Source organism: Triturus cristatus, chromosome 6, assembly GCF_964204655.1.
Source record: "Triturus cristatus chromosome 6, aTriCri1.1, whole genome shotgun sequence".
Lineage (NCBI taxonomy): Eukaryota > Metazoa > Chordata > Amphibia > Caudata > Salamandridae > Triturus > Triturus cristatus.
In genome coordinates, this window is record NC_140589.1 from 974,164,926 (window position 1) to 974,189,190 (window position 24,265).

General features: G+C 43.7%; 1 long non-coding RNA gene across 1 annotated transcript in view; it reads right to left on the minus strand.

Moving 5' to 3' along the window:
* Positions 1 to 8,476: 8,476 nt before the first annotated feature.
* Positions 8,477 to 24,265, minus strand: part of LOC146820874 (uncharacterized) — a 284,394-nt gene continuing 268,605 nt past the window's right edge. The window contains exons 2-3 of the long non-coding RNA XR_014962636.1: positions 14,467 to 14,626; positions 8,477 to 8,846 (exon numbers count right to left, since the gene is read on the minus strand). This is a non-coding gene — a long non-coding RNA (uncharacterized LOC146820874). The remainder of the gene's footprint in view (positions 8,847 to 14,466; positions 14,627 to 24,265) is intronic.

The window sequence follows — 24,265 nt, forward strand, 5'->3', positions numbered from 1 at the left end:
GACTGGCTACTAATGGTACTAGTTGTACTTGTCGAGCCCAGTGATAAAGTGGAGGTATTTTTTTTAAAGTAATGGCTTATTGAATTTCGGCTTTTATCTACTTGTCTGTTGCGACTTTTCCGAAGTCTTTTTTTTTTCCGCTTACTCATCCTGTGGGTTTGTACCACAGTTGGCAGCCATACCGGAACACTCAAGTGCCTTATTGCAGGTGAGGATGCGCTTTTTAGAGGGATCACTTGGTCTGATTTTAAGATGTTTGGGTTTGCGTTTGCTGTTGAGGATTTGCGAGTTAAGGCGCTTGTTGTATTAACATTTTGAGATTCAAGTGTAAGGTTGACGGAGCCAAGGGCTGTTTGTTTGATTGACTGTTGTCGGGCTTTCTGATGGGGCTTTGTTGCTGTCAAGGCCTTGGTGCCTGATGTTTGACTTCTGAGCGGCTAAGACAGATACCGCGGGTGGGCAATGATCCTGAGATGGAATACGGGTCTGCCCTGATAACGGGAGTTTCTTGACTTCGGTTAAGACTGACGAGAGAAATTTGGGTAACGAGGAGAGGCTGTCGATTATCGGAGAGCAACAGCATACCGCCTGTGCTAAGTGTGCTTGAGAATGTGCTTTTGTGATCAGAGTGTTAAGATCCTCTAGTTTTTGGTTAATCCCGGCTGTGAACACGGCGAGTGTGATTAAAAGATCCACCTGCAAATCCAGTTCATCAGAATGATAATTTAAGGCTGTGTCTGTTGATTGAAGGGTTTGCAAAAGTTGGGCCCAAAGAGTGTTCTCGTTAATCGAACAGCAACTCTCAAGAGCAGGTGGCTTATTATAATCGACATTGAAAAAGGATAGGTCAAATGAGTTGATAATGTTCTGACTGCCAATTGGGGAACCCATGCGGTTACAGTGATCGGATGGGTCCGGTATAATTTTTGTAGGAGGTAATTGGACCTTGCGTAGAGTTGACCCTATTTGTTGTTCAGTTTGGGCGATTAATGCTGGTTTACTCCCAACCTGCTCGCCCATAGCTGTGATTGTGGTCTGTACATTTGGTGTTAAAGGTGGTGGTGAGCTTATGTTAATAAAGGGATGGTGGTCCTCCCTTAAAGAGGTGTTTAGGAGTGAAATTAGAGTTGTTTCTACATAAGCTGATAGCTGGTTGTGGTGAAACATGTCTGATCCCTGTGATGATGGTGGTGAACAGCTCTCAGTAGCATTTGGAGCAGAATATTCATCCTTCGTTGGAATTCTTAATGAGGATGTAGATAGAGGCGGACTGAGGCCCAATCTGTAGGGGCCATTATAAATCGTGGCCTCTACTCGTTGTGAATTCCGGTCAGAGGGCTGAGGAGCCTGGGTGGGTTCCAACACGGTGCTATGTGAGAAGTTAAACCTGACTTTTTTGTTGCTGCTGCATTTTTGAAGAAATACCTCAATGTCGCCCTTTTAAGGGGGCTAGCCTCAGGGTCTATCATACCATGTTTTGGATCCGTAAGTTTGGAACTGATGGAGGATGACGACCCGGTAGTGTTGGTAGAGCAGAAGGGCCGGGGGGATCAGAGAGTGAATTAATAATAGCTGAGCATTCGCACAGGTCTGAAGTGTGTCCAAGGGTGGGACTTCCGCCATGTCCAGGTTGTCACAAGAGGACTCTCGCCTTGTATTTTTGGGTAGGGATTTAATTTGCAATTTCCTTATTTTCCCTGACCTCATTGCCGGGTTGAGTGCACTTGGCTATGGATGATACTATGGATGATGTTGTACTCCACCAGGGCGGGGGAGTGGAAGGCAGCTACTATCCGCCTTAGCTCCTTCCCAGCCCGGTGATAGAGAGTAATTGATTCGGAGGAAAACAGATCTCTTTAAGTCTCTTCGGAGTGCAAAAATGCGGCAATGTACGGCAATATGCAACAATGCCCCTGTAGTGCCCATGTAGTGCCTGTAGTGCCTACAAAGGCGCTCACTGATCAAATACCTCCCCGTCCTGGGGGCGACTAGAGCAACTGGAGCAAGCTGTAGTATTAACTCCTTCCCTGCTCATGACGGAACCACTCCGTCATGAGCCACGGGCGCCGTGTGCTCATGACGGAGTGGTTCCGTCATGCTGCGGCCGTTGGCGGCCGCTCCACCCACGCGGCACTGATTCCCCGCCTGTGCGGGCGATCAATGCAAGTGGGCGGAGTCGTGTCGGAACCACTCCATCATGAGCACAGCGCGCCCGTGGCTCATGACGGAGTGGTTCCGTCACGAGCATGGCTGCGCCGCAAACCTCCCAAACCCCCCCAGAAGTGGTTAAGCACGTACTCACCAGGGACTTGGGGCCTTAATCTTGGTCCTTGGTGCTTGGTCCTTTTGGGTCGAGCCTTAGGCTTCTTATATTACATGAAGGTACCAGTGTCTGTTGGAGTAACAGGGGTCGCTGGACGCTGATCTTCTAAGCAGCCGCCGGAGTGCAGGAGCAAGAGCCGGGGGGCAGGCCAATAGGCAAGACAAGTGGGGGACCACTGGGGACAGCAGGACCGCACCACGGTCACCCGGGCCCTCTCTTTTTTGCAGCAGCTTTGGCTGCCAAACTTGCTGGAATGCCTGACGTGCCTGACATGCCTGGAAATAGCTGGAGGCATGCTCCGAGCACCGAGCCTTGCCTTGCGCCTTACGCCTCACGCTCCGGGCGTCGGGTGTCAGGTGCCAACTTCAGCTTGGCTCAATTCAAGGCTTAATTCAAGGGGGTAGTCGAGGCAATCAAGGCAATCAGCGTTGAGGGCGGTTTAGAGCGGCTGGAGCATTTCTTTCAGTGTCTCAGCATCTCCCGCTCTGCTTCTCTGGTAGCCGCTGGCTCTGGTTCATCTGAAAACCTGGACTGGAGTGCAACCCTAGTCGCATCTACTACAATCCGATTTTAGCCCGTGGCCATTTCAAGCATTCATCCGCTCCAATGAAAGGTTCAAGCTAAGTAAAGTGAGACGGCCGGTCGCCCCACTGAAAACTTTGAAAGATTGATGGCTATTGATAAATGCAGCAGGATATCCATGCGCACTGTAAAGAATGACAGCAGGCAAGTAGTCCTGCAGCAAAAAGCGTAGAATGCAAAGATAACTCCAACCTAAGCAGAAGAAATGAAGAAAATAGAGTTTTGCTGAAATAAAATATTTGCCTAAGATCACACAACTTAAGTGAGGGAAGCTATAATTTACCCAGATTTTGTGTTTCACTTTGTACAAATCAGCCACTAAATGGTTATGTATATTTGTTTTTAACCTCTTTGTGCAGTTGTTATATAGCACAAGGCCAATCCAAGGGTATTGAAATGCGTTATGTGAACACCAATAACATTACACAAGGGCACATTCATTTTTTATATGCACATGGGAGGTTAAGGGGCATATGAATATGGCCCTAAATTATTTTCCCAGAATCACAGGATGTTCTGCCAACGACAAGAATCAAACCTGGCTCTCCAGTTCCAAAGCCAGCAGCTCTGCCCATAACACCGCAGATGGAAGGTGGCAGGCCGAAGCCAGTAGAAGGAATGTAGTTTTGGTCCTTTTGTGACACAAATAGTGCTGAAAATTGCACCAAAGTGCTACAATTTAAAAAAAAACATTCTCGAGGGAAGGATTCTCCTTGATCGGCCTTCAAAAGTATTATTCATTACTCTTGTGCCCACCACTTTCAAATTCCACCAGCTGCCACTGGAAGCTACACATTGTGGCTGTTAATGAATGCCGTTTCGAAGTCAGAAAGAAACATCATGGAGGCTCGCTACAATTGTGTGCCAATTATTTACAGTTATGTATAATTTAGCGATTATTTGATTTTATTCCAAAACAAAGCTATATTTCTCCCACAAATATCCCCAAGATTTCCAGTACTGAATCCCCTAACACTGAAGATACGAACGCTACTATGAAGTTATTGTTTGAAACAAAAACATTTTAGTTGGGCATACCAACTTTTCTTAAGTCACAGACTTGACGTTGGGCCTATCAGAGATTATTACCATGCATACAATTATATTCACTTCTTCCCTGTTTCCCGAAATGAAATATTAAGACAAATTTTGAATAACAAAAGAACATTTCTAAAATGATTGAACGCTGATTAAGTCGTTGTTTATCATTCAAACCTTAAAAGTGTTGATTTAATATTTCTTATAGTACAATACAAATCTGAAAATCATGATACAGTGGATAATTTACAATCAAACAACGATTACGATGGCGAAATATATTTCTTTTTTAGCAAGGAGAGAGGCTTCAAACTCAAATAATCCTGTACAGCTCTCGTGAATTCTAAAATCTCCATTGAAAAGTTAATTGACTTGCACTCATTCACCTCAACACAAAACAAAACTAATGTAAAAAGTAGTCTGATAAAAATTGACGAGAAGATGTTGTAAAATGAGTTATGAACAATCACATTTGTAATTAAACCCCCTCATATAACGATGGTGACGTTAAAATTATGGATGCCCATCCAGGGAAGCTTCAAGGAAAATACAATTACAATTATATCGATATGTTTGTTATGTGAAATTACAGGCCAAGCCCGTGTTGATTTGAAACGTGAATGGGTTATGATGTCAGAAATATGGTTCATACGGGGTTTGAACTGTAAAGCAGATTTGATTTTATTGCGGGTTAAGAACCCAGTTATACCCGCAGGGAATTTTCTACTAAAAATCGTCAGCCAAAATCCACAAAAGATCTTTCAAAAGGAACTGTGACCTAAAATGCTTTGCAACTGTAATGTGATTATTGGTCCTTCCTATTTTAAATTTGCAACCGTACCTATGCTAATCTGTGGATTTTATAATTTGAAATGCCCACATCTAAATGGGTGCAGAAGGACACACTAACCAACACAATGGAGGTCACTTTATGTAAAAAAAAATACAAAAAAGAAACGACAAAGGTTTGAAACAGTCAATCCCCTTTTAAGTGCTAGGTTTATCCTCTACTGAGGACGATCACATATGATAATTGATTTGAAAATCTGTGCCTTACTAACAAAGAAAGTCATTAAAGAATTTACAGAAAACTGATGGCCCTATGAAGTGTTGACCCGACTATGTAAACCTATTTTTGGTTTGGGACAAGGAGTTAGTAGCCATGTGGACATTATCGTTTGAAAGTATCCAAATTATATTATCTTGAGCACTACATGGATAGATTTGTTGATCACTAGGAATGTTGCCAAACAAAAGTTGCAGACATTTTCAGGATTATGAACAAAAATTGTTCAGATTTCAAATTTATGAGCAGTAAATTGTTCCACCAAGCCAATCGTTTACCCAAAAGGGTTTATTGAATAGATCATTACACGAAGGCTACTGCATTAGCTGGGAAGGTACTCTTGAAAGAGAAAACAACACCAACCTTTGAAAGTACCTATTCAAAGAAAGATATGCACAAACACACCATTGTTTAGTATTACTCCGTATACACAAGAAAATTACAGGAAAATTGCAAGAAGTGATTGACCCCAAGATCAGTGGCTCAATTCCAAGTGGGCCATACACAACCTTTCATCCTTTAGGGATTGTTAAAATGAGTACTATTGTGTTAGAAAAAATAAACATATCTGATGCTCTGCCACATTAGATGCCCTCAATTTACAAAAAATGCACTGTTCCCAGTGCAAGTGCAAACTTGCACCTGCACGGTGAGTAAAAGGTAGACCAGCAGTTTAAAACTGCTATTTTGCCTTTTAGTTACAAGGTCTCAGTTTCAAGAGGAGCAAGGATCCTCTTGCAGGAGGGTGCCATGTGAGGCCACACCCACCTGTGAATATCTGCCTTGAGGCAGGGTCTTAGTCGGTGGGGGGACTGACTGTATGCTTCCCTCTGAGCAGCACAGTCAGCGAACCGCTTACTGGCTTCCTTGTCATTGTGTCCATATCTGCTATAGGGTTGGGATGTGGGTCTGATAGATGATATCCACAACCAGGGCACTTTGCACAAGAGTAGGTGAACATGTATGTCTGATTAGACATGCAGATATGACTCAGCTGATCTCTGGATATTTAAACAAGGAGACAACACCAAATTACTTGATTTCAGTTTTCATGGAGTAATCAGATGTTGCTCAAAAATGGATTTACCTTAAATGAATGAAAAGACAAGAAAAGAGGTGTTTGGCAAACAGGAACAAGTTGGTTTAATTAAACACTGCGGCGGGGAGAGCCTGTACAAAATGTGTCTGCTCATTATCACTCGATGTACAAAGTTTTGATCATCAATTTATACAGTTCTTGAGGTACAATAAAACAATTTTCTACATTCCAAAAAAGCATCTCAGTTGGAAAACAACAAATCGGGCATCTGATAAGGAAACAGATGGCTCTCGACCTCAAGGATAACTAATGTGAGCCAGTGTGTATGTGTACAGATGTTCGGCATAAGGAGCGCATGATCACTACTTGTGGTGCGCCTGACGTGTCCTGATTGGTTGAGTGAGCCTTTCTACATGTGGTATCGAGCTTTGTGGTATTTCTGGGAAACGCAAGCCTTTGGCCAAATGGGTTTTATTTGGACCAATCATTTCAGACTTGTTTGTGCTGCAACTATCTATCTGTGGAATCGATCAGGGATTTCACTGGGTGCGTGTTTGTCTTTGGTTTATGGGGCACCCCACCTGGTACCTGTTACTCAATAGGTGTGGGCATGGGTTGCAGGACCTGCCTGACCACATATGTCTGACTCGGGGTTGTTGGAGAGGTCATCTTGGGTGAACCCAACAGCAATGATTTGTGTTTATCAGAACTCCTAAAAACAATATGGCAGCCACTTGTATAATTTCATTGGCAATATCAACGTTACAAAGACAGTTGTCACTTTATACATTGAAATAGTTCATGCTAGTATTATCAGGGTTATGTTTGCTGTGGTCTGAAACTACATTGACATTGTTCTTATTCGCAAAGATAATATTTTCATGAGCATGGATCAACGGAATACATTGGTCACATTATTGCTGATGTCGGTGCAGCTGTGCAGGCACAAGTTATGGTGTACATTGACATTGCATTGATGGGCATTGTGCGGGTACAAGCAGTGAAATACATCCACATTGCATTTGCTGATATTGCCAATGTTGGGCCTGCACATATTATGACATTCATTGACATCGTATTCACCCTTTCTGACATTCCCTCCTCTAGTTTATTCATCAACTACTCTATCCTCCTCGCGTGTCATGAAAGTTATGTTATTTGAAATTGTGTGTGTGTAGTGTCAGTTGCTTTTTCTGTAGCAAAGTGCATACTACCTAATTTTCAGACTCAGGGGCATATTTACAAGCACCTATCGCCACCACAGTGTCACTTTTAGTGACGTTGTGATGGCGATAGGAACTTTGTCTTATTTACAAGGCAGCGTTAAGCCACTTAAGGTGCGTGGCTTAACGCTGCCTTGTGAATAAGGCCCCCTTTCACCCTGTATTTAGCATGAAAAGGGTGGACAATAATTGTTGTGGTCAGTGTTCCACCGCAACACCCATTGATTTTGATGCTGCTTCCTGTTTAAAAGAGCAGCGTAAATAGGAGGCAGCGCCAAAATTAAGACCAGGGAAAACCTTGTCCTAAACAGGTGAAAAGAAGGAGAAATGCTTTATTTCTCCTCATTTTTGATGTTTCCATATGTGCTGCCTTGTGCAGCACACTTAGAAACAGCAAACTGCCTATGATTATTTAAAATCATTAAAAAAAAAACATGCTATTTTGCAACTTTGATGTGTGCTGCATTAAGCAGAACACATAGAAGTTACAAAATGGCATTTCAAGATTGTTTATGTGTAGGAAGGAGGAGCTTCCTGCACATAATCAATCTTTTCCTTAGCAGAGGCACCCTTGCACTATGGTGCAAGGGTGCCTGTGTTGGCGCTAGGCAGATGAAGTTATCGCCAGCGCAGGGGCAAACGCAGGCCAGCACCATATTCTTGTGAATATGGTATAGCCCTGCGTTTCTAAAGTGACGGAACGTGTTGTTAGCCTTCTAGGCTTAATGACACGCGCCACCACTTTCTTTGTAAATATGACCCTCGGTTTTTACCGCAAGGAACCCCTACTTGTAGCAAACCATATAATATAAGTACTGAAATGATAATTGGTGCAAATGACGTAGATAGTTTGGATAACCTTCAGGGAATCCATGAAAAAATACTATGCAACAAGTCCGACTCCAGGGCACCTCCCTTCTTCTTCATGTTGATTTGTGCACAATGCAGTTCTTTGATAACATGGGCTAATGACACATTATCCAGGTCATTCCTGGAGATAAAAGTACAACAGGAAGCAGCAATCTTTGCACACACTCCACTGTCCATAGCGGTAATCGAATCCAACACATACCCATGTTGCATCACCATAAGGTGTATTTCTCTCAACTCCTCTTTGACAGCTCAGTACTGTTTATTATTTTCATCATTTCTCATCTGATTATTTGCAACCAGCGGGCGTTGGCTTTTGTTAGCATGGTAAAAAAGGGAATTGATCCTCTGGCATTTACTTGAGCTTCTGTTAACAGTCCTAATTCTTCTGGAATGTCCTTGTACTGAGTCCAGCTACAATACTCAGCAATTCTTCTCCTTCAAGCCTGATGCATCAGAGTTGTTTTCTTCTGTAATGGATGTTGAGACAACTCAGACAGATCTTATCCAGGGATAACCAGAGTTGGAGTGTGTATGGTCATGAGAGTGCAGAGGCCACGCCATCCGGAGATGAGCTGGGTGTAGGCAAGGTCCCCACATTGCCAATACAAATCCATCAACATGGAGGCGCCCCATTGCAGGTCCGGGATATGCATTATTGCGCCATAATTCCTGTTTCTGCCCAACGTTATGGTTCCTTTACCTCTGAAACATAAAGAGTACAACATAAGTTTCCGTACAATTAGGGATTGCCCTTTCCCCTCCACCCATGTGTGCCTATCAATCTCGCTATCCCAGAGATCCTGGCACAGGGTGTCAATGCTGGCGTTTGACCCCCTCCCATGGGACTCATTCCCACCCATGTGATTGAGATGAGTGGTCCTGCACTGGAATTCCATGCCCAGGGTCCTTTTGTCATTAACAAAGGTGGCCCCAATGATGTTAAAGGCCATCCTGGGCCCACAGATGAAGGCGGGAGCAAACATGTTTGTGCACTGCTGCGGTGGTCTTGCTACCACTAGGGACCTTTTTTTTTTACAATGTCCCAGGTCCAAACATTATCCTCCCCTGTGGTGCCCCTCCTGCGCATCCTGTCTACCTCGGATTGGATGGCACTTGGCTCGGTAACAAGATACAGTGCAGTGGGGTTGCTCTCACAGTGGGTGATGTTTACTAGAGTCCTATGGGCTTCTACTTGGTTGGGCGGATTTGTGCCCTGATTCTGCATAGGTTCAGATGAGCGAGGCATTTTGTTTTTTCAGTGGCATCTCCTGCGATAAGTAAAGCCCGTCTGCACCTACGGCATGAGGCATTAGTGAACAGATGTGAAATGACCTATTTGTAGTTTGTGTACCTATACTGCTCACATGCTGATACCAAGTATTGTGTAGGAGTGTGCTCTGTAGTGCATGAGTAATGCTAGAATTTGGTTCAGTGTATGTGTAGGTGAGATGAAAGACGTCTCTGCGAATGCGTTGCAAGAATGTATAATTAGAGCTTACAAAATCACGTACATTTTTGGTGCTGGAAGGGCTCAAAGGCACTAAGGAGAGCATGTACAAAATGGGTGCATAACTTGAAAAGCATTGTAGAATGTAGAATCATCTTTGGGAGAATTGTCTGTCATCCGGGTCAATCTTTCGTTTTTCATTGTCTGAGGTCCGGTGTCAGGCAGCTGTTGTTGGTGCTTTGGTGTCTGATGTTTGCTGTCTGGGTGCCCAGAGGTATTTTAGTCTTGGTGCAGTGCAGAAAGAATGTCTATTGGAAAAGGAAGTCACAAAGTCAAATGAATTATGTAATACTTGAGCAACTGGTCCTTTGAAAGTCTTTTGATAATCCAAATTAGAGGAATGGAAGGTTACAGCTTCTTTGGTGCACTTACAGTTTGATTCTGGACCTGTAGGGTGTTAGATATGGGTCTTAGGTTAACTGGGAAAACACATTTGTTAGGCAATTTAATGGAACATTACTGTTTCATTTGTAAAGCGCTCCAACTATATGGTTTTACTGGAGGGCTATATGGTTTTACTGGGGAGTGAATTTTCCTATCAGAATTGGACAAAGGTGATAGACTTTTTAATAGCATTGGTGAGGTTTTTAAGGTATTTAAACTAGTTACAGTGAGCATTAGACCTTTGGGGACGACCAGGTCTTTTAAAACTAATTTTAATGTGGTTCATATTATGGGTTTCTCCCCCTCTCCTTGCTACAGCGGGAACAGTATTCTCTCTGCAGACTATTCTATTAAGACCATGATGTTTTAGCAGGTGCTGAGGCGTCCTTCTGACCTACCACAGCTGCGTGAAATTGTGAGTGAGGTGGATGTTTAATATTTACCGCTAAGTTTCCGTTGACATATGCATGCCCCTTGGGTCTCTGCACGTGTCGTGGAGCGAGGTTTCTCTAATTAGGTTGAATTTCCAGGTCATGCCCTTCTTCTGGACGGATTGAAAACCGTTGAGCTCTTTTATTTGGGTCCCTGTAGGCTTTTCCAGTTCTTGGGTGTTGCCACTTTTAACAAAGGATACTGGAGGTGATTGGAAGGTTGTGTATGTCCCCTTGTTGGGGACCTGCAGTGAACAAATTGTCTGGGACTATGTTTGCTTGCAGTGTCTTCTCAAGAAGATTCAAGGGTCCAGCTAGGACTTTAGGTGTCTGGCTTTATTTAGGTGGCATAAACAAACTTGGTAGGACTTTTTGGGGGCTTTGAGGGTCCTCGCTCGGACGCTGTTCTGGGGACCCTGCGGCTTGAACACAGCCATGGCAGAGATTGGGCTGTCCACCTCTTTGGATGCTGCCTCATGAGGCTTTGTGAGTGTCATTTTGACCAGCTAGGCATGACTGGCCTGCCCACCACCGTACCCGGACATGGGCCGAGAAGGTCAATTGTGGAGACCCTCTGTCTCCCAGAGCTCTCCTCTCCATGGACCTTGGAATTTCCGGATCTATTGCTTTTGGTGAGGTGTCATCCAATGGGTCAACCTCAGAGGTTTTGGAGGCATTTTGGGGAGAGGAGGATGGAGCCGAATGCTCTACCCACCAGAGTGGAGTCAGGTGTTCCGCAGGGGGCTGATTACGTGGTGAGCAAGCAAATTGAAATGGCTGCTCACTGGTGGATTTATCTACTGGTTTAGGGCTGAAGCAGTATGAGACCCATGGAGCTCTATTGTTCTTCTTGAACCCCCTTCCCTAAACCGCCTGAAAGGTCTGTCTCCTACCACTGGAGCATTCATCCAGTTTTGGAACTATAGGCAGGCCTCTATTTGAAGGAGACCTGAGGGTCGTTGCAGAGTGGGGTCCTTTTGAGTTGCGATGTGGCCTGGTGGTATGGGTATAAGGATCTGGGTGCCTGCTTTCATGCACCGATGCAGGCCTTCCTGCTCCCTCGTCGGACTGTCTTCCACCGGGTGCGGTCAGCTAACCCGCCTAAGGGAATCAAAAGCTGAGGCTGCCTAGAGCCTTCTGAGGGCACTCAGGTGGAGAACTCTAGTGTGGATTCCCGTTTGACATAGCATGGGCTTCCTGAGCATTTCCTGTGTGAACTTAAAGGTTTTGAATTAGCCCTACTGGTTTGTGGTAAAGGTTTGAAGTTATCCCTACTGTTACTGTTAACTTAAATATTTTGAGACATCCCTACGTTTGTGATGGTACCTTTCTACGTTTGTGGTGAGTTCGCTAAAGCAAGTGTGCAGTGGATGCTGGTGCTGAGGTTCTGGATTCACTGCATGTTTAGGGAGCTCTGGGGTTTGCTCTGTGTGTAGGGATGCTGCGGGGGTTGCCCTGATGACAGTCTATTCCGTTGGTGGTATACTTTTAGGTGACAATGGATGGCCTTGTGGTTTCTCGGAGGCAGCATTGGCACTCTATGATGATTTGAGGCCGCCCTCCTTTTAGCTTCCTGGTGGAAACACTCAGTTAGATTCCCCTGGGGGTCACACGACTTAGTTATTTTCCCATCAGGTGCCACCTGTACGTTTGTGGTCATCCTGACCCCTTGGGCGGTATTTTTGCCAGTTTCTTGGTCAATTGCCGCTTTGACTGGGCTGCTTCCTCCTTTGAGGATGTGCCAGTGTGGTGGTAGAGGCTGAATTGGATAGACCTGAGCCAGCCTTCCCCCTAGCCTAGATGTGATGGTCCTGTGTGTGTCATGATCGGTGGTCCCCAATTCCCTGCGTTCCCTACATGCTACTGCTTTGGCTGTTTCTACCAAATGATGGTGTAGCCAGCCAGTCCACTGTCATGCAGAGCTATACAATTTTGGAAAGATTTTCTATATAACCCTGGACTGCTCCTCTGAGGAGTGCTCAGCATTCCAGGGTTGCTCTTGCTAGCATCCCCAGGGAGTGGGCGGATGCTGTTGGTCAGCACTCTAGGGGTGAGAGTCTAGGGGAGGAGCAGGGTGTGGTTCCATTCTCAGTGAACTCTATGGACATCCTCAATTTGGATCATAGGTCCCGTCCCAATATATTGATGAGGGCGAATGGATAGTACAACAACTGTACCCTGATCTTACCTACTCCTATTTCCCGCTCAAGGGGTTTAATTAGAGGGACTTTGGCCATGGATCCCGAAATCCCCTGCATCTTGGCAGTGGTCTTTGAAATAGGGGCTGCTCCTTCTCGTAGGCATGACCTAGCTGCCCAGGTATCCACCAGAAGTAGTACGGTGTGTTGCTTATGAGCATTGTGACCACATGGCCCTCCTCAAGACAGTCCGGGGCCCCTAGGGGGATGAGCATGTTCTCATGCACCTAGGTAGTCTTTGATGAATGCTCTCTATCTGCCCCTGGGTTGGCAGGCCCCATTCTAGGCTTTGACTTTCACTGTTGGACTTGGAGGAGCTGGAGCCTCCGTCTTCACTGCTGCTAGGTCTGTGGTCAGGTATGGTGCACGTGGGGGCTACTACTCTGTCAGGCCACATCCTTAACATGGTCTTTTTCAGGTCTCTGTCTTGAGCCTTGTGTCTGGTCTGAATGAAAGTTTTGGTGAGTTCTATGGTTGTGGGGTCGAACATGCCCACTTCAAGCAAGGGAAAGTGTGTGTCTTAGCATGGGTATGCCACTCACAGCAGTGTCTCTCTAGTCTCCAAGCCTGGTTGAGGAACAATGCTCGCATTTTTTCTAATGGAGTTTTCATGACGGGATGGGAAGTTTTGTTGTTTTTAAGGGTTTGCAAAATTTTGGTTACCTCAAGATTTGCTTAAAATTAATTACCAATTCTACTCTTATTTGGGGGAACTGCGTACACCTGCGTGGTACTGAAAAACTCAATCTACTAGTTATGAGCTCAAAAAACAACCTGCTGCATCAACAAAAATTGGTACCATACGTATAGAGACACTCTATTACTCTGAAGCAATGGCAACCTGTAACAAAAGTGCAATTGTTAGTTTAGGGCAATGCAGATTGTTTAGCAGCAGAAAACTAGCAATCATGAACTTCTGATTAGAAAAAGACAGTTATTATTATAACCCTAAAGAATATACTTATTAATGAGACATAACATTTAAACATGCAACATGATTTACAAAATTTCAACAGTACTACATGATTAAATATATAAAAATGAAAAACATCTAATAGAGACTAAAAAGATTGACTGAAAAAATAGTTATTTTGTTTAAAAAAACTGAGCCCTCTCCTACTGCCCCTAGCCCATTGAGAGGGTATGCTCTGCGCAGTACGCAGAGCTAGGTGAGCCTGATGGTCTGTCACTATCGACTTGGCAGATAATAAATTAGCAACAATTTAAATGAAGAAAAAGGAATATATTGCTAACTATCAACCCTCTGCGGCCAGGCACAAGCTATACCTGATTCACCCTGGTCCAAACTTTTTACTAACTGCCAAATTACACCCTATATTACACCCAGGGGTTGTGCGTATCACTGTCTAATGCCCAGTGATCCAAGTGGGGAGAAAACAGGGATCATCTCTTACTTCTTTTAGGGGCTGTCATTGTTGGAACCAATAGCCCTAAGTGCTTTTATAACTAAAAAATAAGTTTGAGGTGTTGGCTCAATATCACCCTCAAAGTGTATGAAAATCGACTTGCCATCAAGCCCAGAGGTCCAAGCTACCCCCTACTGCCTCCCGGGGACTAAGCATATCCTCTGAACAATACCCAGAGGCACAAGCAATCCCTTACTGACACCCAGGGGTGAGCCGTACCCTGCACTCCACGCCCCGGGTAAGATACAAAGAAATTGTAGCTACCTTCACATTCTAGTGTGCTGACTAGGAAAAAAAACTAAATTGATCTAGGCCCTTGTCTTAGTTTGCCACATGCCATGCGCTGGGGCTAAGGATCATATGTAGTTCTCTTACCCTATGATGGCTGCCTCTGGACGGACCTACGCCCCATGGATTCAGCAGAACTTCTACTCAATTATGGCTTCTGCTTATCGATCTTTTTGCGCAGATTTATCACTTCAGGCCAGGTCCTTCCTTCGACAGCAGTTGGGCTCGATGATCCAATCGCTCCTATCTGGCTCACCAAAATATGGCTCAAATATGAATTTACCTTATAATCATGAAAATACAAGAAGCATTTGGCAAAACAGGAACAAGTTGGTTTAATTAAACTCTGCGGCGGGAGAGCCTGGACAGAATGTGTCTGCTCAAAGTCTCTGCAAAGTTTTGATCATCAATTTATACAGTTCATGAGGTCCAATAAAACCATTTTCTACATTCCAAAAAAGCTTCTCAGTTGTAAATCAACAAACGTAGGCATCTGATAAGGACACAGGTGGCTTTTGACCTCAGGGAGAGCTTGGGTGGGCCAGTGTGTATGTGTCGAGATGTCTGGCATGAGGAGCGCCTGATCACTACATGTGGTGTGCCTGTCGGGTCCTTATTGCTGGAGTGTGCCTATCTACATGTGGTATCTAGCTTTGTGGTATTTCTGGAGAACACAAGCCTTTGGCCAAACGGATTTTATTAGGGCCAATTATCTTGAACTTGTTTTTGGTGCAACCATCTATCTGTGGAATCAACCATTGTTCTCTCTGGGTGCGTGTTTGTCTTTGGTTTATGGACGACCTCATGTGTGACCTGTTACTCGGTAGGCATGAGCATGGTCACAGACTTGCCTGACAATCTATCTCTGATTTGGGGTGAATCCGACAGCAATGATGTGTGTTCATCGGAACGCCTAAAATTAATCGGTAAACCACTGGTATCATTTTTATCAACATTATCAACATTACGAAAACAGTTGTCACTTTGTACATTGATATCATACGTAATGGTATTCACAAGGTTATGTTTGGTCTGGTCTGAATGTACATTGACATTTTCTTATTTGCAAAAATAATATCATATAAGCATGGATTATTGAATGCACTGGTATCAATATTGCTAAGGTCGGAGTTGCTGTGCAGGCACAAGTTGTGGTATACATTGACATTGCATTGACGGAAATTGTACGGTACAAGCTGCGGCGTACGTTCACACTGCATTTGCTGATATTGTCGTTGTCGGGCCTGCACCTATCATGACATTAATTGGCATTGTATTCACCCATTCCAGCACAGACAAAACAACTACACAAGTAGTGAGATAAAGAAGTTGCTTTGCTTTGCATTGCATTGAATCAGGTATAATTTTAAAACTCAGCATAAAGACATCTTTTTAGTTCAGTCTCTTCAACGGTCTGCCTATATTCTTTAACATTTTGTTATTGATTAGGAAGTTTGAGAGCTGAAGCAATATTTTTGAAGTTGTTTGTATCCAAAAGTAATGCATTTTTAAAATCATGTTTGTATGATAAAGATTTGCATAGGTAAATTGATTGGAAGATATCTTCCTATTTAGGAGAATCGATAGGCTTTCAAAATATATCCCAACCTGTGAAATCACTAATAACCCTAACGTGTTCATTAATTGACAAGCGCCATTGCTCTTTGTCCACTAGATGGCAGCAATATTCCATCTATTGACTGCACTCTTTTATTAATTCCAACGACTTCCAGAGGTCTAATATTAACCCCTTCGCTGCTGCGGACATTCCGCTGCAGCGCTGGGGGGGGCAGGGGGGCAGCGCGGCGGGCCTGTGCTCATGACGGAGCCGCTCCGTCATGAGCCACAGTTGAGCTGTGCTCATGACGGAACGGTTCCGTCATGACTCCGCCCATTTGCGTTGTCGCCCCGCACAGGCGGGGAAACAGCGCCGCGCAGGCGGAGCGGCCGCCGGCAGGATTGTCATGACGGAACCGTTCCGTCATGAGCACACGACAACCGTGGCTCATGACGGAACGGTTCCGTCATGAGCAGGGAAGGGGTTAATAGCCCCGGTACACACACGTTAGGCGTTATACTTTGTGCATGAATTGGATATCCTCTACAATGACACAGCGAAACGTGGAGAAGAAACATATCCCTCCTTCTCCTGCACTGTGATTTGAATCTATGGGATGTATGCTGTGCACTGCCGGCAGGCCCTGTAACCTCACACACACAGACATTTGTTTTGGGGCGACAAGAGATAAGAGACAACGAAATCCTTTCAGCCACAGAAACTATTTCCCCCACCTTGATTGAATTGTCGCTGGGGTGTCCGCACGGAGACACTGAAAAGTACATTTTAAAATGTAAAAAAATGCTATCCAAGGTAACTTGCCAATTGTGTTAAAACCGTTTTCGCTTTCGATAAATTCTTCAAGCTTAATTATAATAAATTTGAAAGAGATGCATGTAACTTTAAGAAGGAGAAAATGGCGCTCACGGCATCTAAATACTCTCTCCAAATTCATAGGTGAAATATTGTTTACTATATCAGTCGCTTTCATATTTATTAAACTGTATTTGGATGTATTTAGCACTTCATACTCCTGATGATAGGCTGATGTGGGGATGAAAACACGGTGCCCCGAAGGAAAGATGACGCGGGCAAGTGATAATTATTATGGGGCATATTAACAAGCCAGGCGATAAAATTATCGCCGCTTTAGCGGCAGAAAGCTGCCGCTAAAACGGCGATAATGGGCTTGATAATATGCTCTGTGGAATTCCAATTGAAACCCATGTTAAATGTGAAGGACATCTAACCTGAGCTTCATTTGGAATTCCATAGAGCATATTATCAAGCCCATTATCGCCGTTTTAGCGGCAGTTTTCTGCCGCTAAAGTGGCGATAATTTTATCGCCTGGCTTGTTAATATGCCCCTTTATTAGCAGAGGGAGAGCAAGCCTCATCACATTGTACTCTGCCCCACGTTCTGCACCGCTTTTCACGATCCCGTGAGGCACAGCGCAGGTCACGTGGGTGCAGAGCACTAGACTGCAACACCACAGCCAAGGCTCATAGGCAGATGGGTATGATGCGAAACTGTAGCATATCGCTCTTTTTAAAGGGAGTTGCCTTGCTGTGTGGCCAGTCTCTGATGAGTTTCGGTGTTGTGCATGACTGCGCAGAGTGGGGATCTTATCCCGGTCACAGCGCCTTTTCAACTAGAATAGGGGGGAGGATTGAGAGATAGTTTGTGTGGACTTTACATAAAGGTACAACTTTGTCTGGTTGGAAAGGTAAGGGTTGTGAATGTGACCTACGTGGAGAGTGCTTTGTTGTCATGCATGATGAGAATTGCAAAGCCGCTCCTCATGTCACTGCGATCATCTAGCTGCTCCCATGTGTGATGTGGAATGGAGTAGAGTGAGAAAAAGCTATGCATGTGCTCAGGACTTCCATCGTTGGTGAGGAAATGATCAATGTCCTTAGTTGGCTTGAGCTACAGAGGCCTACGTATGGCAATGCAGTGGATTATAGGCAGGCACGGTGAGTGCTCTTTGGAGTCTATCCACACGAAGCAGGGGGCAATCTTCAGGCTTGCACTGGATACAGCCTGCCTAGGAGTCCATGGAGGGGCGTCAGAATGTAAATGTAAATGTGCAGATATTTATATAGCGCAAATCTTCAACCGGTCTCTAAGCGCTTGCTTAGGGAACCCGTCCTGGTATTCCCCTGTGAGATAACCGAGCAGGGCATCCACAAGGTGAAAGCCAGGCATCCCACCGCGAGGGGCCATTGTGGAGATTAAGCAAGCTATTGCCCAGAGTCGCAGAGTGTGAACCCATGAATCGAGTATGCACTGGAGCAAGAATTGTCGAGTTCATGGACAATTTTATGGACTCAAGACCCAGCCGAGCCAGGAATTGAACCCTGGTCCAGGGCTGACCTCTGCTTCCAGTTCTGCCTACTCTAACCAGTGAGCCACACTTCTCCACAGAGCAATCCACTGCAGCCACTGGATGCTGGCAATCATTATAGGTGACCTAGTCTACAATGGGAGCATGGAGGAGTAATCACAGGCATGAACAGGTGAAATGCAGCCATGATGAATGCTAAGTAGAACACATTTATATGTGACAGAGGACAACGCTCAAGGCTCCACTGCTGACAACCAGCCAGGGTAAATGATCTGAAGAGTCTATCCATAGGCAAAGGTTGAGCAACCCATACATGAGGAAGAAACACACACAGTCCTTGTCAGGGTGGACCAGAAAAAGTCACTAAATTAACCTGTGCTTAACCTTCTGGTATCTTGGCACGAAAGCAGTCAGGCTTAATTTAGAGGGCATGTGTAAAGTATTTATGCAAACAAAAATAGTATGCAGTTCCTGTGAAAAAGGAGAGAGACAGATTGTAACTGCGGAATGAAATGTATTCAAGTACAGGAGAGGGCTCTCCTTGTTGGAAAAAGGCCCTCACACACCCAACAAGCAGGTGTCTTGCTTCATCATCAGGCCTGCTCCTACTCGGGCCGGCGCTGCAATGCCCGATCAGGCGCCCGTAATGGGGCCTACTTTACGGAGATCTTTTTCCCAAGGCGATGGGTGTTGTGCAAGTGAGGGTCCTTGTGTTATGTAGGTGAATGTGAAAAGTGGAGTGAAGTTTAAAATAGGGAGTGTAGTCCAATCAAAACAATTTTCATGAATTTGGCTTCTCCACTAGTTAAAAAGAAATATGGCGTGTATGATCACTCAATGTTGTGAATTCCTACGCTAATAAAATGTGGTCGACATGTTTCTTGCCTTAGTATCAATTAGATGGCAATTCCTTAGTACCTTATCAAATACTACCTACACATTTTTTGGTGGTGGTCACCTCACACTAAAAAGTGAAACGTGTCCACCCTTACAGCACCCTAAAAAATGTGGCGGTACCTTAGTTTCCAACAAAGCTTATTAAGCATCAACCTGTAAAAAACAGTTACAATCGTCAAAGCAATACAACAATGATGGCATTTCCATTGAAACGATTAATAAAAGCTAAATTGGTGCATCAAAACATCTAAACAGTGCCTAAGGTACATGCAAACAGTCCGTGAATGATGACATGCTTGGTGCACCTATACTAAGTTTAATAAATGTTAAAGCACACTGGTGATGAAGACTTAAATTGGTAAAGATTATACTGAAAAATAAAACACTAAAAGGGTATAAGAAGAGACCTCACCCTGCTTAGGTCAATGGTGGGCCATCTCAGTACCGGTCGTTGTCGACACTGATTTCTAGTGTCCTGGATGATGGTGAAACATATATTAATTCTGGTAGAAGCATTCAATATGACCAGTATCAATAAAGTATTTGAAAAATTCCAAGATTATATAGTGAGAAAAAGGATACTGTATTCGCTTGTTTCCTTTAAAAAAAGAAAAGCAGGTTGAATATTCTTTCCCATTGAAAGTAAGCAGCCCAGAAGGGTGGTAATGATGAAGTCTCCGCCTAAAATGGCGCATTAAATAATGTATAATCCTAGTGTTAACAGGTCTCGAAGGAGGTTATGGAAGCTTCATAATGCATCAGAGCTACTAGTCATGTAACAGTTAACACTATCGCTTAATGAATAGGGGAACTTTTCCAAGTACTCAAGGAAATATGCCGGGGCCTGGCAAGGGGGGAAAAAGTAACCGCATACATTATAACAATATCAGCACAATGTACAGGGTCAGATCCTGATACTCACGGTTCCCCAGTAGGGCTCGTGTTGTTACTCCTACCCTGACAAAACGGCCGGTCTGTGTAGTCAAATACGCAGTGTTGCGCAAAGATAGATATAGCGGACAAGGCGGTAATTGTGACTTACTGACTTCTGGGTGGTTGTCTGGTAATACTTGAACGCTCACCCAACAGACGGCGCCATGATAGGAAGTCATCACATGATCCAAAACCGGATCACGTGTTCATTGTGGGGTCCAATCAGGACTTCACGATCTCGCTGTTTCGGTCGTCATGCAAACCCAAATTAATGATGCATAAAACAGTGAAAATGTCAGTTAAATCTTGTGGTAACGAATATAGTGCAAAATAACTAGATTTGAGTATATTTAAGAAAAAAGATTGTGTCAAAATCTCAATAAGTACAGATGTTGCAAAGGAATAACCGGTATCTTATTGAAGGTAAAACCAAATGGTTACGTATAAGGCCCCCTTGAGATTAACATGTGAGGGATATCAGAACAGTAATCATTAAAATCAGGTACGAATTGTAATTAGATGGATCAATCAATCATGAGGTTAAGAGACTCCAAGGGATGTCTTCGTTGAGTCCTGACTTATCCGATGACAGTCTAAGGACCCATTGTTGTTCAAGGCGAAACAAGGTGTCCCTCGACATGCCTGGATGTGCTTCCAAAATATACCACTTAAAGGAATCAGGGGAAAGTTGGATTTCTTTAAAGTGTGTGGTCATTTTGGTGTTTGTCTTTCAGCATCTAAAATTGCTCCTGTGTTCCATCATTCGTGTTTTCACTTGCCTCGTCGTCATCCCTATATAGACAAGGTTGCAAGTGCACCTCACCATATAAATGCAGTTAGCTGTGTTGCAGTTGGTGTGTTTTGTCAAACGCCAGCTAAAACCATTAGGGAAATCCAGTTGTTTTGTGATCGTAGTTTGTGGACACATGGAACATGACCCACATGGAAAATGTCCCTGGACTGGTGGCATGTCCCAGAGTGTTTTTTGTGTAATACTGTGGTGTTTCATGGGTCTTGTGTGTATCAATATATCTTTTATGTTGCTGGTTCGTTTAAAAGCAAACCTTGGTGTATTAAGGTTCAATGTACCGGTATTGAGGATCCCCCAGTGTTTGAGAATGATTTTTCTTAGTCGATTAGAATCAGAGGTGTATGTGGTAACACAAGTGATGGTTTTATCTGGTTCTCTGATCCTATTCTCCAATAGCCAATCCCGATCATTGTTCCTAGCCCTTTTACAAGCCTTGTCAATTACCAGTCTAGGATATTGACGTTGAAGAAGATCTTGTCTCAACGTGTTGGCCTCTCGTTTGTAGTCATCAAGGGTGCTACAGTTCCTCCTGATACGGAGGAACTGGCCAAATGGTAAGTTGTGTCTAAGGGCCCTAGGGTGATGACTGCTGAAAAGTAGGAGACTGTTTCTGTCTGTAGGTTTACGATGCAGGGTGGTAGAAATTATCCCTGCGTCCAGCCTTATCAAGAGGTCGAGAAAAGGGATCTCGGTCATTGAAATGGTGTTAGTAAACTTGAGAAAGGGATTGAGAGTATTGATCCAAGTGCAGAACTCATTGCACTTGAGGCAGTCCCCTTTCCAAAGGATAAGAATGTCGTCAATAAACCGTTTCCATAACTAGATATTAGAGATGTATTGATTATCAGGGTGGAAAATCTTACGCTCTTCAAAAACCGACATGTACATGCATGCCAGGCTAGAAGCGAAGGTACTACCCATTGATGTACCTTGTGTCTGGTGGTAAAATTGGGTACCAAACTGATAATAGTTTTCTGTAAGGGCAATGGTGGCACATTCCATGATAAATGACACCGGAGTAGGTGAGTCCCATTCTGTGTTGTTAAAGGTATCCCCAATCACATCAAGGGTTGCTCTCTGGGGAATATTTGTGTAGAGGGCCTCAACATCCAAGGTGACCAGCAGGTTAACCTCATCGGAATGTTGGACCCCCTCCAGAAGGCGTAGTACATCAGTTGTATCTCTAATAAAAGAGGGTGTTTTCTTTACAAAGGGTTGTAAGAAATGATCGATGAATTTTGAAAGGGGCTCTAGAACAGAACCAATACCGGACACGATGGGTCGTCCTGGTACAGGTGTAATCCCTTTATGGATATTAGGGAGGCAGTAGAAATAGGGTATAATTGGATCTTTGGTTGTCAAGAAATCTGCTTCTTTTTTAGAGATCCACCCCTCTGATACGGCTGAAAAAGTCATAGCAGTGATAGTATTGTGTAATCTCTGTGTGGGGTTCTCTCTTATGGGAGTGTAGTATCTCCTATCATTCAACTGTCTCTCACATTCAGTATTATAGTCTTCTTGATTACAATGGCCCCACCTTTATCTGCTTGTTTTATCATAATGGCCTCATCATTTGCCAGAGTTCTGATGGCAATGGTCTCCTCAGTTGATAAATTATGAAAGGGGGCTGGGGTTGTCATTGTATCAAAATCTTTTAATACTGCTTGCTCAAAAGTGAGAACCTCGTTAGGGATCTTTGTACTATTAGGAGTGAAATTAGAGGGCTTATGAAGACCTGAATCAGTGGTGGTATGCGATGGTTGGTCATGGCCTGATGATGAAGCAAAACACCTACTTGTTGGGTGTGTGAGGGCCTTTTTCCAACAAGGAGAGCCCTCTTCTGTACTTGAATACATTTTATTCCGCAGTTACAATCTGTCTCTCGACTTTTTCACAGGAACTGCATACTAGTTTTGTTTATATAGTTTATTGGGCGTGTATGCTGGACCTAATTATAAGCCCATCATTTCTTCCCCCTTTTTTGATTCTAAAGTATTTATGCAGCACACACAAACAGCTACAACGTGAAAACACAACACAAGAAGAATCCTACACCAATTTAGAAAAATAGAGTCAAAGTTTATAAATTATCTGACACCAAAACAACAAAAATCTAATACTAGAACTGGAGATATGAAATTTCAAAGTTTTAAGGTAAGTTTAATGCCTAAAAGCACAAAGTGCCAACCGTGCTTATCTAGTCACACCAGACAGGGAAAAAACTCAAAAGTTCAGGCTGACCACAATAGAGTGAACCCTGCTGACAGAGCTACATGTTTCATCTTCATGTGTTTAAAAAAAGACTCACATTGCAACACTAGAGCATGGAAGTGGGTGACAATGGCAAATTCACTGTTGTCTTGGTGTTTGTGTTCGACACACTCAGTGGTCCATCATCTTTGCTCAAGCATTCAAGAGGTTGCTCCACAACACTAATACAAATATAACTCGATCACATATCTTGTGTACCAAGTCACATGTTTAACGTATTCCTGACATCAAATTGATGAGTTGGAATTCTAAATTATATTAATATGAAGAATGCATAGTGATGGAGCAGGATTGTTTAAAAAAGAAACCTGCTCGGATTAACACACCCATAATACATACTAACAGTATGCAGTGGAAAATTAACATGCAAATCACATGAACATGGGGCAACCCCTTTGCACATGCGTGCACTAATGTGAACTAATGCATGAAAGAACTAGGCCGCATTCTACATTTGCGTTTCGAAAGAAACAAAATTAGTTCATGTCTAGGCCGCATTTCACATCTTGCATCTTGCTTTAAAAATAATAATAAATAATGACACTTTTGCTTTAAGCTTCTGCTAAGAAAATATTAACAGGGGATAGTGCAAAGGAGGGTGATAAACAGTGAAAAAGTGCATTTCCATGTAATTAATGAATGTATATGTTTAATTCACCATAGTGAGCCGAATGGGCCTGCAGTTTTCTTAAATTGACCGGATAGATGAGGGGCTGGAGAAGTGAGCAAGAATGACCTGACAAAACAGAAAGAAGCGCTGAGTGCTGCAAAAGAGGAACACAAGTCCAAGGTTGTTCAGCTCAAAGAAGATTAATCGCCTGCCAAAAGATGAGACTGGCCCTGGGACCCAATACTTTTTCCGCGGACGTGGCTGAGAAACTAATGTGAAAATAATGAAATGTAACAAGTCAAAATATTATGTAAGGAGAAAGGTTGTAGAAAAATTAGCATGTAGAATTATGAATGAAATCACGGTGGTGTGATACCCCACCTCTCAAACCGACCATTGAAAAGTCGAATTCTGTGAATTGTTTCAAGTAATGTGAGTTGGACATGTAGATTTTAGGG